Source organism: Orcinus orca, chromosome X (genome assembly GCF_937001465.1).
Source record: "Orcinus orca chromosome X, mOrcOrc1.1, whole genome shotgun sequence".
Taxonomy (NCBI): Eukaryota; Metazoa; Chordata; class Mammalia; order Artiodactyla; family Delphinidae; genus Orcinus; species Orcinus orca.
Genome location: NC_064580.1, coordinates 111,648,460 through 111,662,214, shown reverse-complemented (window position 1 = coordinate 111,662,214; position 13,755 = coordinate 111,648,460).

Here is a 13,755-nt window from a genome sequence, read left to right as displayed (position 1 = left end):
CAGTCTGCCTGAGGAGATCCCCATCATCATGTTTGCATCCTAAACATCCCATCCTAAGGCTCTTGCCAAGGAAATATGTATTTAAACTGGGTGAAAACTTTGTCACAGGAAAATATACCAATATATCATTAATGGTTAGTTTAATCTGTTTATCAGACCCATTATTTCTTACTGCAACAGAGAGTAGGATCCTGAGTAAGAGGGACATGGGAGCGGCAAGGCCTTGTTGCTGGGATGGGGAAGGAAAAGTCATGAGCGTGGATTTCTAGTCTACCTATATGTTTGGGTGGGTGCCTCAAAAGGAGACCCTTTGCTTTCAGGACCTCGTGCTATTGTCTCAGTTTTACACTCACCCAGATAGGTCTCCCTTTAAGAAACTATACTATACTAATCCAACCCGAGGGAACATACAAATTAGGGGAAGACTATTCACATGATAAATGGTGATTTTGTTTACCATGGGTTTCAATGCTGGGCTCTTTTGCATACAGAGCTTCTTTCACTCATTGTACATCGTTAGATCATAAGCACTTGAGAAAAAGACCAAAGTGGACAGCAAAACTTTAGACAAAAATGTTAGGACCAAATGTCTATGGAAGTTCATCTAAAATGAGGAGAGGGACTTCCCTGGTGGCACAGTGGTTAAGACTCTGTGCTCCCAATGCAGGGGACCCGGGTTTGATCCCTGGTCAGGGAACTAGATCCCACATGCATGCTGCAACTAAGAGTTCACATGCCGCAACTAAGGAGCCCACGTGCCGCAATTAAGGAGCCCATGTGCCACAACTAAGGAGCCCACCTGTCGCAACTAAGACCCAGCACAACCAAATACATAGATAAATATTAAAAAAAATAAAATGAGGAGAAAACATTTTGGAGAGTTAAGTGAAGAAGGTGGAGTTTACTTTTCAAGAGTTTAGTTTACTTGTGACATATTCAGGAATTCATTGCATCAAATGACACTTATGCTATAGAGATTTGATTTTCTTAAACCATATTTTTCCCTTTGTTTTCTCAATGCTTCCTAGACAACAAAATGACCTTTAGAAGCTTCCTTGCAGTCCTTTGCCTCTCAGGAGATGCTTTACTTCAGTCATTCCATTTGCGTCTTTGTAGGGTGTGTTTGGCCATAGAGATCCATACTCGCTTCTGTTGAAGTAGGTGCTCGTCCTATTTTTGGATCTGCTGATGGTCTTAATCTTTTAAAAAATTTCTTTAAAATGTATTCTTCACCCCTAGAGGTCTTTCTCAAACCTCAGAAATAACGTGACTACCCTGTCAATACAGGATACTTTAAATAGTAAAATTTCCATTGAAGTGGAGCCCAAGGACCAACAGAAACTCAGACGGCCTCTCAGCCCTCTGCTGCTAGAATGCTTCAACTTACTGAATAGCTCCAAGATTCAAACTCTTTCCCTCCCACTCTGACAGCTGTTGGGTATATGGATGTGAGATGGGTGGTGTAGTAAAGTGTACCATATACAGATTGAGAACTGAGAGTGGGAGGTACTCAAGGGACAGGAGCAGAAGAGAAGTGTACATGGTAAGGTAAAGAGAGATATTGGGGTATATGGAAATATGTATTTGAAGCCATGGAGCCCAGTAGAAACTATTTTCTCAGTGATGTGGTTTTTTTTTAATGTGTTCTTTTGAAATAGGTAAAGGTTATTAGCCACTTGCCTCTGTCTCTCCCAGCTCTTCTTAGTTGGTCATGTGGTTATATCAGGACTGCCACAGTACTGAGCCAATTTCATTAGAGTCAAGGTGTTTAGTAGTGTCCCTCTGCACCTCCTGAATACCCCTAAACAGCTTTGTGAAGCTTAGAATTAGGTCAGTCTTCATACCCAAGGATCTGGTTACACTGTCTGATAGTCCTGTCTGCTTTTCCTTTCCCCCAGATCAGAATCACAATCTGAACCTTGACTCAAGAGATGTTTCCACTGAGGGCCTAGGACCATCATTCTCCTTTGGATACTGTACTAGTCAGGGTTCTCCAGTGAACCTATAGGAAATATATATCATATATATGATACATACATATCATATATATATCCTGTTGGTTCATATATGCAATATTTGAAATGAACTAATAGGACCTGGTGTATCCTCACTACTATGAAGAATTGGCTCACACAATCATGGAGGCTGAGATGTCCCACGATCTGCCATCAGCAAGCTTGACGCCCAGGAATGCTGGTGGTGTAATTCCAGTCTGAGTCTGAAGGCCTGAGAGCCAGGGGCATCAATGGTATAAATCCCAGTCCAAGGGCAGAAGAAGACTGGTGTCCCAGCTCAGCAGGCAGGCAGGAGGCAAAAAGGGTAAATTCTTTCTTCCTAGACATTTTTGTTCTATTCAGGCCCTCAACAGATTGGATGATGTCCACCCACATTGAGGAGGGCAATTCAAATTCTAATCTCACCTGGAAACACCCTCACAGAGACACTCTGAAAAAATGTTTAATCTGGGTACCCCTTGGCCCAGTCAAGTTGACACATAAAATTAACCATCACAGATTCTTTTCTCTCTGTCTTAAAGGTATATTCTCTGAACCTAGAATCTGAAGTTAGGTTCTATGCAGGGTCAAAATCTTTGAGAAGTGTGTTTCCCATCAACTGATGAATGGATAAAAAATAATGTATTATATATATATATATATATATATGAATATTATTTGAGCATAGAAAAGCATGATGTATGCTACAACCTGGATGAACCCTGGAATATTAAGGAAAGACACCTGACACAAAAGGCCATGCATTGTGTGATCCCATTCATAGGAAATGTCTAGGAAACACAAATCTACAGAGACAGAAAGTAGGGCAGTATTTCTCAGGGCCTGGGAGGAGGTAGGAGGTGGACAGTCACTGCTAGTGGGTATGAGTTTCTTTTTAAGATGATAAAATGTTTTTGAATTAGCAGTGATGCTTGCACAATTTTGTGAATATACTAAAAAACACTGAAGGGTATACTTTAAAATGGTGACTTTTATGACAGTGAATTGTATCTCAACAGAGTTGTTTTAAAAGTATGTATATGGCCTATCTGTGAGATCTTAGGCAAGTCACTCAAGCTTTCTTCATCTTGGTTTCTTCCTCTGTCAAAGAAAGGAGAGAAGAATCCCTGAACTTTCTATCATGTGTGAGTAAGATGAAGATTAAATGGGATAAAAGATATAAAGCATAAAATGCTTTATAAATTCTAAGTCTCATTTCTTTTATGCTTCTGATTCCTCTCCTACACTTATGGCCAAGTGTCTCTGCCACCTACCCCAGCAGAATCTAGGTGGTCTGAGTGTAGTTAGGGTTGGGGTCATAAGGTGAGAAAGGCCAAAACTTCATTCTCTTATCAGCCCCTGTATGTCACTGCTCCCCAGCCCTCAACATACACACACACGTTCCAGCTGAATAACATTCTCTCTGTTTCTCCTTTACGGGGTACAGAAAGTCCTGTTTCCTTCCTTCCTTCCTTCCCAGAGGGAGAATGCAAGCGATTGCATTAAGATACATGGCCAGCTTTTAAGAAACTTGATTTTAGGAGGAAAAAAATAAACACAGTCTACAGTTGAAAGCACAACAGGGTGGCCAGCAAAGTGGGCTACGTGGCTAATCTCCCTTTTCTTCTTTTTTTAGTAAATGTATTTATTTTATTTATTTATTTTTGGCTGCGTTGGGTCTTCGTTACTGCATGTGGGCTTTCTCTAGTTGCGGCGAGCGGGGGCTACTCTTGGTTGCGGTGCATGAGCTTCTCATTGTGGTGGCTTCTCTTGTTGTGGAGCGCCGGCTCTAGGCACACGGGCTTCAGTAGTTGTGGCTCGCAGGCTCTAGGGCGCAGGCTCAGTAGCTGTGGCGCATGGGCTTAGCTGCTCCGCTGCATGTGGGATCTTCCCAGACCAGGGCTCAAACCCGGGTCCCCTGCATTGGCAGGCGGATTCTTAACCACTGCGCCACCAGGGAAGCGCCTTCCTTTTCTTCTTAGAGCAGCACGTTTTTACACTGTTCAAGTTGTTTTAGATCACATAATGGGCAATAAACCCCCCCAAGTTGTCGTGTGCGGTTAATTCTGCCTTCCTGACTGAAGCCAGGAAGACTGGGGTGTGGGTGGAACCTGGCACTCCTAAAAGAAGCACAGTGAAATGTAGCTGAAGGATTTGTCTATAAATACGTATAGACACATGCAAACTTGTGCACATGTGTCTTCCCTTATTATATTTGATTGTGCCATTTGTGTATAACCCCTTGGAGTATAAATCAGTTTAACATTAATTAAAATGTATGAAGCCTCATAAAATGGTATTAAAATGCCAGGCTTCAGTTGCCACCCCTTTAGAAAAGGTCTATAAAAAAGGTAAATCTTGCCTTGCTCATCTTTTTCACCCTGTATCTTTTACATTCGTACATAGATATACACACAGAGTTCACAAACCCCTTTTCTGCAGGACTTTGTATGAGTCTCTCCAATAGCTCCCTGTTGCCATTGGGATCAACTCTGAGTGCCTCGGCCTGGTTTTTATGGCCTGCCATAAACTGGTCCTACCTTAGCGATCCAAACCTGTCTCCTTTTGCTCCCTAACAAAGATCTTCCACTTCAGGTCTGCATCCTCACTGCTTCCGGCTCACCTCATGTCTATTCTCCCCTCCTCAATCCCTATGGTCTATCCTTTCTACCCATTTTCAAGAAGTCCTTTTTTCCTTTGCCTCCATGAAGGCACTTGGGAACTACTTCATTCCATCGTAATCTCTGTCTTCTCTGAGCTCTTATGGGACCTACAGTCTCTGCCGAGTGTTCTCAACCATGTTATTGCAATACCAATGGTGAAACGTGTTTTAATTTGGTAATAATAATAATAACTTATTTGGGGATGGATTATATATATATGGATATACAGATATGTATATCTGTATATGTGTGTATCAAGTGGCTTAGTCCTATAATGGACATCCCTTTCAATCACTTTTATTCAAATGGATATGATTATCTTAAGCATGTATAGATTTATTCATACATTCATTCAATAAATATTTATTGAGTCCCTACTCTATTCCAAGTATAGGGAACATTTTTCATTATATATGTTGTAGAGGGGAAGAAGGTTGAGAACTGCTTGCTTACACCACACAATTTGGAACCTAATTATATATTGTCTGATATTAGTCTCTGATTGTTTCTTGGGGTTAGGTTTTGCTTCCCCAACCCCAGCTGAAGCTTTCTGAAGCCGGTGAAGTCTATTTGAATCCTCTGCAGCTACCAGTACAGGAATGGGCATTCCATATGTAGATGCTTAATAAGTACTAGCAATTGGTTAAAATATTATTAGTGAGAGACTAAGATACTGGGAAAATTGAAGTGCACATGAGAAGCCAGAGAAGCTGATATTTATACTGTCCAATTAAAATTATAAGCTATTAAGTTGTCATCACTCCAGCTTTTGTTTATTTCATTTTGTCTCCACCTGAAATTACATTAATTAATGAAAGAATGGTAAATCTCAATGTTCTAGGAGGTTTAATTACTTCTCTTTTTCTCTATCTAAAATTTGCTAGTTTAAGAATTTAAAAATATATTTAGAAAATAGAATGTATGTAGGTGGAAGGGGGATTTTTTAATAAAATGTATAATTTTCTAGTAATTTGCCTTAAAATGCAAAATAGAATCAGAGAATTTTAGAGCTGGAGGAACTTTAGCTAATATCTAGTCCAAATCACTTATTTTGTAAATGAGGAAACTGAGGTCCAGTGAGGGTAAGGACTTGCTCAAGGTCACACAGTCTGGGGACAAAATGAATGTTCTCAGTTATCTGGATGCACATGGATGGCTCTAGTACCCTGGATTTTATTTGTTAAGAAAGGCAGAAGCATAGAAAAATAGAATGAATGCATGTCTATTACCTGGGAAATAACCTGCAAAATGACAAAGCTGACACACTCATCGACATGGTAAATTATAAGTGGCTTAAAGGAATTGCTAACCATTTTTCGGACCAAATGGCACAAAATGAGGAAAGATAATAAATAATCCTGAAATTACTGATGTGGTGATGATCTCCTGAAGAAGACAAAAGGCTAGATAGCTAGTTCCATGCTTCACACTTAATCATGGATTATTTCCTAAACTTCTGGCATGATTTCAGGATACATTGAACAAGGAAGTATCTTAAATAAGAAAGTATGCCATTCTTATGGTTTTCAGCATAGGTCTGTTTCAATCCATTTCTTTTTGTACATCATCCCTCCCAAGCTTCAGTAGAAAAGTAATTTTGTCTTTACTATCTGGTTGATAATTATTTTCCTTTTTAATTGTAGCCTAAGTTCTCCATGTATACTGTACTCTACAATCTTGCTATTACAGTATTGACTGAAGAGTAGCTTTTGGTATAAAAAGGACTAGGATCGAACCTTATTTTAATTCTTTTTGGTTAATTGTGGTAAAATTACATCCTTCAAGAGAAAATGTGGTTACCAACAAAGTCTCCCTCTCGGTGCTTTGTGACCACCTAGAGGGGTGGGATAGGGAGGGTGGGAGGGAGGGAGACGCAAGAGGGAAGAGATGTGGGGATATATGTATATGTATAACTGATTCACTTTGTTATAAAGCAGAAACTAACACGCCATTGTAAAGCAATTATACTCCAATAAAGATGTTGTTAAAAAAAAAAAGAAAAAGAAAAAAAAAAAAAAAGAAAGACAGAGTCTCCCTCTGAGGTGAGTTTGCTCATCACAGAACCCTTTGGAGCTGGACTGGACCTGGACAGCATCCAGTGCAGCATTTCTGAGTGTCCAAGTGTGTTCCTTGGAATGTTACCTCTGGAATGTGACCAGTGAAAGAGGTTCCTTGATCAACTGAGTTTTGGAAACACATAGCCCAGTCTGTTTCCTTCTTAGAGGTTCTCACTATGTGAGAACACTTTAAGTTTCTGGGAAGCAGTGCAGTAAAGAAACCTGCTTAACTCTAGCCAGTGTTACAGTCTTTTGTGCATAACATCTGCTAACATCTCAGCAAACAAGATTCTTGAGGTATACACTTGGAAAAAAACCGGTTTAGGCAATATTTTATTTACTGATTAGAAAACTGAGGATCTGCAAGGGAAGGTGACTTACTCAGGGTTGCTAGCTCCATAGTAGGAGAGCCGGGGCAGTACATCAATCAATCTTTTGTTGCTAAGTACAATATACTTTGACACCTTTCAGTGGAGGGTATGATGCTGGGTAAGGACAGGACAAAGAGCTACTATATCCCTTTTGTTTCCCTTTTTATATACCATAGGCTTCTTTCTCATGGTGTCTTTCTCTAAACAGTTACAATGACATCCATCAATAATGTCATTTGGTCCTTTAACTTTTCTCATCAATGTTTTAGGCAATAAACTCTGATCTATACCTTTTGAGTATGTGATTTCTCTAGTTCTTCACATGACTAATCTTTATCTTCAGGTCTCAGCCTAAATACTACCTCTTTAGTGAGGCCTCCCCAACCACTCAATCTACGTTGCCCTTTCCCCTCCCACAGTCATTATTCTCTATCGCAGCACTGTCTTTCCTTTATGGAACTGCACAGTCTTAGGTATGTCAGCTGTTTTGCTCTCCACGTGCCCTCGGCACAGAGCCTGGCCCATAGTAGAGAGTCAATAAATATTTATTGAATGAATGAATGAATAAAACAAGGAACTAAAACTGTCTCTGTTAACGGTTTCCACCATATGATCAAAATGCCTCTCCACCTTCCTTGACGCTCTGGGTTCTTTAGAACATTTTTTTCATTGGAGGATCTGCTGGGTAATTTGTGGGATTCCTAACCCATCAATGTGACACGATTTCCCTGTGCATTCTACCCATGGACCCATACCTCTTCAGGTCAAATAACACCATTTATCTCCTTCACTCCAGTAAAGATGTGATTCAATATTCCCTAAAGAGAGCATTTGATGATTTCTAGAAGTTTAGTGGGGGAGACTTAGTAGAAACATTTGCCAGGAAGGTAACAGACCAATGTCAGGTCTTTAGCACAGAAATGATATACTTTGATTGATGTGATAGATTAGATTCCTGTTCAAAAATATCTACTTCCTTCTCCCAAATCCATGGGATGAGTACACCTTCCCACCCATTGACTTTGAACTCAATCATGTGACTTGCTTTGGTCAGTGGGATATTAGCAGACATGATGTAAACAGAGACATGAAATATACATGTGTCTCTTGTGCCTCTTCCATCACATAAGAGCTGTACCTGCAGCCTGGGTCCCAGAATAAATAGTCGTAAGTGGAGCTGAACCTGTCCCCTTTAAGCAGCCAAGCCCAGCTGAACCTGCAGCGTGACACAGAACTGCTCATCTGAACTCAGTCTAGATCAGCCAACCACTGTCAATCTACAGACTCATGAATGAGAAGAAATGGTTGTTCTTTAAAGCCGTTGAGTTTGTGGTGATTTTTGTTTAATTTTTTTTTCTTTTACTAGCAATATGTGACTGACGATTGACTTCTGGTCAATCTGTTAATTTTATCAAGGCATTTTAGGTATCTTTAAGTAACTTCATTATGGTCTCTTTAAGATAATGCTTGCTAATGCCGTTCCAGTCTAGGGAGAGATCCACTTTTGAAAGTTGTGATAAGTTACCTGGAAGCTTATTCATTCAGTTACTGCCGAAGATTGAGAGGTGTGATGGAGCTAAACTGATAGGACAAGAAATAAGAAGGTTGAATGAGGACAGGAGCCATAAAGAGGAAGAAACTGGCAAACTGGCAGCCGGTTGTTGAAGGGGAGAAACGCCTCTTGAGGATTTTTTTTCATTTTACTAATAGTATTTATTTATGTTAATTGAATTTTTATTGAGATAATTGTAAATTCAAATGTCATAAGAAATAATACAGAGTGATTTGATGTACTCTTTACACAGTTTCTTCCTGTGATAGATAATATCTTATAAAACTATAGTACAGTACCACAACCAGAATATTGATACAATTCAACCATCTTATTCAGATTTCTCCAGTGTTACTTATACTCCTGTGTGTGTGTGTGTGTGTGTGTGTGTGTGTTCAGGTCTGTGCAATTTTATCACACGTGTAGGTTTGTGTGTCTACCACCACATGCAGATGCAAAACATTTCCATCACTACAAGGATTCTTCGTGTTGCCTTTTATAACCACAGCAACTCCTTCCTGTCCACCCTTCCTAACCCCTGGCAACCACTAATCTGTTCTCCATTTCTAAAATTTTGTCCTTTCAAAAACATTACATACAAGGAATTGAGGATTTTGATGAGTTGTTTTCTCTTTGATGTAAACCTCCTTCTCACCACAAAATCTCCAGTAAAACCTACACCATCCACTACTACTTTATAGAGGGGTTTTCTTTTGATGTGGTGTAGTTCTGACTCCTGCTTTGAGGTTGACATGGGGAGTACCAGAGGCTAACCAAAGGCTTGGGTTTTAACACCTACGTTCGAACTGCTGAAATGTTGAAGCCCTGGAATGGATCTACAAAAGGCAGGAAAGAGGACCACTCACAGGGAGAAAGTGGTTCTTCTAAAGCATAGTAACAACTTTGTAAGCTCTAGGTGCTCCCAGGTATTCCTTTTTTAATTCACTGCCTGCTCTCCCCAACTTGCTTTTTTCCGTTCTTTTACTCTCTCCTTTCTCTTTTCTGCCCAGATCTGTTAGTATTCGAGAGATACCATGAACGTTCCTCCTGCTGGTTCCTAAATCTTAACTACTGGTCTGTGTTGGTACCTGAAATTCTAAATTAGGGATTCATTCATCTGGATTCAGGTATCATTTGTTTTTAAATGCAAAGGATGGGTATACAGTGCATACTCAATAAACATTTGCTGAATGGATAAACATTTTAGTAGGAATTTGCTTATAAGAGAAGTGCATTGGAATAGGCATTTTGATGGGGGTAGGATACAATGTAATTCTTTTATCTTGTTTTATTTATTTTTAGATTATGAAATATTTCAAACAGAAAAGTATAAAGGTCAATATACTGAACACCCATGACTCTAACCCAAAGTTAATAAATGCTAATGTCTTGCCTTTTTGTAAGAAATAAAGTGTTCTGGATGGAGTTGTTGTCCCCTTTGTACTCCAGCCTCCCTGATTATATTGCTCTCCCCTCTCTCCTCAGAGGTACCCTGTAGCCTGTAGTCTGTGTCTATGCTTCCCATGCATGTTAGTATATTGTGTGTGTGTGTGTGTGTGTGTGTGTGTTCACAGATAGTATACGATATTATTGTTTTTTGAACTTTGTATAAATGACTTCTGGTACACGTCATTCTGCACATTGCATTTTTCATTTAACGTTATGATTATATTTATCCACTTCGAAACATGCATGTCTAGATCAGTCATACCTTGTATTACACGGTATGACTATAACACAATTGATTCATTTCTCTTTTGATGAATACCTAGATTGTTTCTTAATACAGTGCTGTGTCAAACACCTTGAACATGCTCTTTCTTAATGTGTGCAAGAGTTTTTCTAAGATAAATGACTAGAAGTGGAACTACTGGGCATTGGGGAATGTGCATATTCCAATTGACTAGATATTGCCAAATTACTCTCCTATGTGATATCCCAAAATACAGGCAAACCTTGTAGATGATGCAGTTCGGTTCCAGACCACTGCAATAAGGTGAGCCACATGAATTTTTCGGTTTCCCAGTGCATATAAAAGTTATTAGTACACTATACTGTAGTCTATTAAGTATGCAATAGCATTGTCTAAAGAAATGATAATGGCCTATATGGGAAACGAATCTAAAACAGAGTGGATACATGTATATGTATAACAGATTCACTTTGCTGTACACCTGAAACTAGTACAACATTGTAAATCAACTATCCCCCAATATAAATTTTAAAAAAAGAAATGTACAAACCTTAACTTAAAAATACTTTTAAAATTAATTATTGCTAAAATGTGCTAACCGTCACCTGAACCTTCAGTGAGTCATAATCTTTTGGCTGGTGGAGGGTCTTGTCTTGATGTTGACGCTGCTGACTGCTCAGGGTAGTACTGCTGAAGTTTCGGGGAGATGTGGCAATTTCTCAAAATAAGACAACAATGAAGTTTGCCGTGTCAATTGACTCGTCCTTTCCCAAATTTCTCTGTGGCATGCAATATTGTTTGATAGCATTTTACCCACAGTAGAATTCTTTCAGAATTGGAGTCAACCTTTTCAAAATCTGCCCCTGATTTATCAACTAAGTTTATGTAATATTCTAAATTCTTTGTTGTCATTTCAACACTCTTCACAGTATCTTCACCAAGAATAGATTCCATCTCAAAAAACCACTTGTGTTGCTCCTCTTCCACTCCTCTTCCACTCCTCTTCCACTAAGGTTTCATCATGAGATTTCAGCAATTCAGTCACATCTTCAGGCTCCACTTCTAATTCTAGTTCTCTTGCTATTTCTACCACACCTGCAGTGACTTCCTCCACTGAAGTCTTGAGTCCCTCAAAGTCATCCATGAGGGTTGGAATCAACTTCTTCCAAACTCCTGTGAATGTTGATATTTTGACCTCCTCCCATGAATCACAAATGTTCTTAATGGCATCTAGAATGGTGAAAACTTTCCAGAAGGTTTTCAGTTTAATTTGCTCAGATCCATCAGAGGAATCACTATCTATGGCAGATATAGCCTTATGAAATGTATTTCTTAAGTAATAAGACTTGAAAGTCAAAATTACTCCTTGATCCATGGGCTGCAGAATGATGTTGTGTTAGCAGGCATGAAAAAAGAAACCCATGAATCTCATTGTCTATCTCTATCAGAGCTCTTGGGTGACCAGGTGTATTGTCAATGAGCAGTAATATTTTGAAAGGAATTTTTTTCTGAGGAGTAGGTCTCAACAATGGGCTTAAAACATTCAGTAAACCATGTTGTAAATAGATGTGCTGTCATCCAGGCTTTGTTGTTCCAAATATAGAGCACAGGCAGAATAGATGTAGCATAATTCTGAAGGGCCCTAGGATTTTCAGAATGGTAAATGAGCACTGGCTTCAACTTCAAGTTACCAGCTGCATTAGCCCCTAACAAGAGAGTTGGCCTGTCCTTTGAAGCTTTGAAGCCAGGCATTGACATCTTCTCTCCAGCTAGGAAAGTCCTAGATGGCATCTTGGAATATAAGGCAATTTCGTGTATGCTGAAAATCTGTGTTTAGTGTAGCCATCTTCATGGATTACCTTAGCTAGAGCTCCTGGATGACTTGCTGCAACTTCTGTACCAGCACTTGCTGCTTCACCTTGCACTTTTATGTGATGGAGATGGCATCTTTCCTTAAACCTCATAAGCCAACCTCTGCTAGCTTTAAACTTTTCTTCTGAAGCTTCCTCACTTCTCTCAGCCTTCACAGAACTGAAGAGAGTTCAGGCCTTGCTTTGGATTAGGCTTTGGCTCAGGGAATGTTGTGGCTGGTTTGATCTTCTATCCAGACCATCAAAACTTTCTCCATATCAGCAATAAGGCTGTTTCGCTTCCTTATCATCTGTGTGTTCACCGAAGTAGCACTCTTATTTTCCTTCAAGAACTTCTCCTTTGCATTCATACCTTGGCTAACTGTTTGGCTCAAGACACCTAGCTTTTGACCTATCTCAGCTTTCAACATCTCCCTCACTAAGCTTAAGCATTTCTAGTTTTTGATTTAAAGTGAGAAACGTGTGAGTCTTCCTTTCACTTGAACACTTAGAGGCCATTGCAGGTTATTAATCGGCCTAACTTCAATATTGTTGTGTCTCAGGGAATAGGGAGGCCCGAGGAGATGATTGAGATGGGGGAATGGCTGGTTGCTGGAGCAGTCAGAACACACACAACATTTATCAATTACATTTTCCATCTTATATGGATGTGGTTCATGGAGCCCCAAAACAATTACAATAGTAACATCGAAGATCACTGGTCACAGATCACCATAACAAATATAATAATAATGAAAACGTTTGAAATAATGTGAGAATTGTCAAAATGTGGCACAGAGACACAAAGTGAGCAAGTGCTATTGGAAAAATGGTGCTGATAGATTTGCTTGACACAGGGCTACCACAGACTTTCCACTTGTAGAAAATGCAGTATCAGTGAAGCACAATAAAGTGAAACACAGTGAAATGAGCTATGTTTGTATATGAAATTCCACCAGTGTATGAAATTCCTCTTTTCTCTATTTTCTTGACAGTATTTGGTATTGTCAGACTTTGCCTTTTTTCTAGTAGTGTAAATGGTACCTTACTGTTTTAATTTGTATTATCTTGATAACTGTTGAGGTTGAATGTATTTTCGTATGTGTATTGGGCATTTGAATTCCCTCTTCTGTAAAATGCCAGTTCAAGTCTTTTGCTCATTTTCCTATTGTGTTGTTTTTCTTACAGATTTTCAAAAACTCATTATATATTCTGGATCTCTATCTTTTGCCAGTTATATGCTTTGTAAATCCAGTCTGCGGTTTGTTTTTTTGATGTGTTTATGATGTATTTTGTATATAGAAGTTTTACAGTTTCATGTAGTGAAGGCTATCCATCTTTTATTCATAGCTTGCATGTTTGAGCTTTGTTTAAAGAAGGCTGAGCACACTGAATACCTGAGGGAACAGAGGACTAGAAGGGCAGATGATAGAGGGTGGAAACAGATATCGCCTTCATTCTTGTTTTTCTCTTCTTTCTTCTTCTATTATTTCTCCATTTTTCCTTATCCTGAAATCGATGCCTTTAACAAACAAGTTAGGCAGCTTTTTTGCTTTGATTTGTTCATTTTTGTAT